We start from the raw sequence: 3833 nt of genomic DNA on the forward strand, positions 1-3833 counted from the left end.
GTTTTTTTTTTTTCTTTTCTTTTTTTTTTTGTTTATATCTGGGGGCTTGCAGCGAATGAGTGGGGGAGAGTTTGGTCCCAGCATAAACCAGTTCCTCCATTTTTCTGTGAGAAGCTTAGAAGTGGAGATGCTGGAGAGAGGGATAATGTGTCTGGTGAACAGGGCTATATATATATATAATTCCAGTAATGTATGCATCAGGGGTTTTCAAACTGGGGTCCAGAAATGCTTGAGGGTACATGGAAAAATTGAGAAGAGAAAAAAAAAAGAAAAAACAAAATCTTAAAATACAAAGTTACCTTAAAAATGTACTAAATATGTTTAATACCATTTTTAATAATAATAATAATAATAATTATTATTATTATTTTTACATATTTAACAAATTTTATATTACCTTTGTTCTGCTTTTGAAAAACTTGTCAGAAATCATGACATTAATGACAGTTTTTACATCTAAAATTCTTATAATGCAATGTCAACGTAATAAAGTAAATATTTTATGACAATTACTTTATTTTAATGACAGTCCTAGCATTTAACAGTAATAAATAATAAACTAAATCTATTTTAAATAGGTTTATATCTATACGATTATAATATTGTGCATACAATATCAACAAAAAAAGCAAATATTTTCCAGATAATATTTTAATAATTTTTAGATAATATTTTAATAATTTATTTAGTATAACAACAAAATAAAAGTATATTGCCTTATGAATATATCTCATTCATAATGTGAGGGTCTCTCTCACCGAACCTGACACGGGAGTCTCTCTCTGTTTCTCTCTCTCTGAGTGGACCGGCCTGCCTCAGTGCTCATGCAGGAAGTTGTGTACAGTAGATAACAGAGAAAACAGGAGGAGGGGGCCAAACTTCTTCCTGAAATGGGACAGCAGTAATTAGCAGAGACCGGGGAATAGCATTTGTTTTCCTTGGGCAGCTGAACATGAAATTAAAGCTTTATCTGGAGGTAACAGACCATTGGTCCCGGGGGTCAAACTCATGTAGTTGGACTCACGTGAGTGGATCACCAAAAGAAAAGAAAAAAATCTATAGAATGTCTGTTTTACAGTTTATATGCAGTAGGGTAATTTTAAACCATAATACACTCATATTACCAAGCCATTTTCTGTTTAAACTCTGACGTCTCTCATTTTCACTCATTATGTTCCTGTAATTGCAGCTCTTGCTGCGTAGTATCCCTCTACTGATTCCTCTATCGCTCTGTCTACACCAAAGAGGGAGTCCCGAGGAGCTGTAAGGCTATATAAAGCCATTTGCCGCAAAACTCCACCAGTTTTTGCCCATAGTCTTCCCACAGTCGAGCTGCCAAGCCGACACACATTTTCCTGGCTGGAGTTCAGGAAAGTGCTGCTCCAAGCTGAAGGATGGAAACTTCAGACTGCCTTTGCCTGGATACAATAAAAACACACAAACACAGGGCCGGGTGATTCACAGTGATGCAGACAGTGCTTTCTTTATCAGGAAGGGGCTCACCTTGGTGGACACGTCCCTTATCAGACCTCTGTTCCCATTAGTACCAGATACAAGCCATTATAAACATACTGTCTGACATGTAACGAACCGTAACTGTTCTTCAAGTTCAGTCTTTACATCCATCATTCCTACTGTCAACATACTACAAACCATAAGGGAAAATGTCTGTTTCATTTTTTTGTGTCCCACATTTAAAGTTCAGTGAGTCATACACGCCTCAAAACGCAACATTCCCGTCTCTCACAAATGATACAGACGTCTCTGCTCAAATAAATGTTGCAATTGCATGCAGATGACAAAGAATAAAGGAACTTGCCCTGAACCAAAACTGTACAGTGCCTTAATTTCTACAACAATACGGGCTCCTGTATAAATAGGAGCCGGATGGTTGTATAAATTAAGGCACTGCAAAGTGTGCAACCAAATTCTAGATGAATGAAAGTAGTGTCAAAGTTAGGATAGAAGGTAAATTAAACAAATCTAAAATTAAAACAAATTGCGTCCAGGAACTGTGAGGGGTCAGCTGACTTTTTTATTTAAATATATTTAAATGACTTAAATATAAATATTTTCTATTATGTATTATTTATTTTACAAAATATTCTGTTGAAGATTATAAAATATGCAAAAAAATGTATATCATTACTGCTATCTTTAGAAATATCAAGACCAATCTTTTATTGACAACCCTAGTTTTATCGCAATGAATAAAAAACTATCATAAAGGCAACTGGCTCTTTTAACTGAAAGGTTGAGACCCTGATAGCAATTTTCAGAGTTAAGTGTTACATTTTTTGACCTTTGGTGAACTGATCTGGCCTGATATTCTTTCAGAAAACATCCCTTTTCCAGGCAGAGTACTGTACAAAACTTGTAGAAAAATGTAATCCTGTGGAAAAATAAAAAAATGAGTGGATGTGACCAAAAACGTAGTAATACAAACTCCAAACCCGAACTGTTGAAGAGAGGGAACTCCCTGACTGAGTGTTTATAGCCAGGCCCATCCAGGAACCCAACATGAGGAACATTCTGTCAACACACGCCGCAGCCTCCTGCCACACGAATACACAGTTCCAGTTCCCACAGCATTGCCATGACAGCAAAGCGCCCATTACATAATGCTGCGGTGACCCCCTCTTTCCTGCAACAGACTCCAGGCAGGATGTGTTTGAGTTGTGATGAATGTGAGCTCTCTGTGAGATTTTCCCTGATGCGCCACATGCAGAAATGAATCTGAGATCATGAGATTTCAGGTAAAGATCAGGTATCCAGGGTAAAATTAGTGGAGAAATAATGTAATTAAAGTGATTTTAATAGTTCACCTTCATGTAGTTCCAAACCTGACTTTGTTTCTTCAGCGGAACAAGACCTGTTTTTGTCCATACAATGAAAGTCAATGGGGTCCAAAACTTGAGAAACTTGAGAGTTTCTCTCAAACGACTTGTTCCTTGCCAAAGCACATGTGTTTGACATTAACATTCGGAGACAATAAAGCGATACAGTTAACAGACATCAGAAACAAAAGGAGGAACAGATGTAAGGTAGGATCACAGAGGGCGACGTCAGATGGCTAAAATTATCCGAGGACATCCCTGCTTGCCACGTGGGTCAGCTGTGTGGGAGAACTCTTCTTCTGGAGCGGGAAACACCTCCTGTCAGTGGAAGCCCATACAAATGGGACAGAGAGCATAAATCTTCCCCCTGAGGCCTAAGACACACCCTCATCCTCTGGCTCGCATTGTCTTCCAGCTTGAGGAAACGACTGCAACTCTTTTTGGGTAGGAGATGTGAAAACGGTTCCTCAGAGACGTCTACTTTTACCATGTGGCTCTGGTGTTTATCAGGTTTAAAACAACAGATGGGAAGATGGTTGAGGGATGTTTCAATGAGGCATAGCAGATGTAAGAGGCGTCATTAATCTTCTTCAATGTGATGTTGATGGGAGGCACCTACCTGAATGGGAAAAGACCAAAGATTATATTATAAAATGTAAAATTGTATCATAAATCCTTCAAATCACAACAAAAAAACAGGTGATTTCTTGTTTTTGAGTCACTGTTTCAACTAAAAGGTTTTTAATCCTCCAGCTTAAAAGAGATAGTTCACCCAAAAATGACAAATTTGTCATCATTTACTCACCCTTATGTCACAAAAAAATATATTTAGTAAAACTTTGAAACCAAATCCTATTAGGGTCCATTTACGTCCATTGTATTGACAAAAAAAAACACTGAGACATTTCTCAAAATATCTTCTTTTATGTTCAACAAAAGAAATAAACTCATACGGGTTTGGAACAACTTGAGGGTGAGTAAATTATGACAGAATTT

The 3833-nt window shown here is 37.3% G+C and overlaps 1 protein-coding gene across 1 annotated transcript in view; it reads right to left on the bottom strand.

Moving 5' to 3' along the window:
* The window catches only part of cav2 (caveolin 2), a 22960-nt gene extending 19596 nt beyond the window's left edge, over window positions 1-3364 (bottom strand). The window contains exon 1 of the mRNA XM_016262667.1: window positions 3360-3364. The gene's annotated coding sequence lies outside the window, so the exon portion shown is untranslated. The remainder of the gene's footprint in view (window positions 1-3359) is intronic.
* Window positions 3365-3833: the final 469 nt, after the last annotated feature.

This window comes from Sinocyclocheilus grahami, unplaced genomic scaffold (genome assembly GCF_001515645.1).
Source record: "Sinocyclocheilus grahami isolate Dianchi unplaced genomic scaffold, SAMN03320097.WGS_v1.1 scaffold31.1, whole genome shotgun sequence".
NCBI lineage: Eukaryota > Metazoa > Chordata > Actinopteri > Cypriniformes > Cyprinidae > Sinocyclocheilus > Sinocyclocheilus grahami.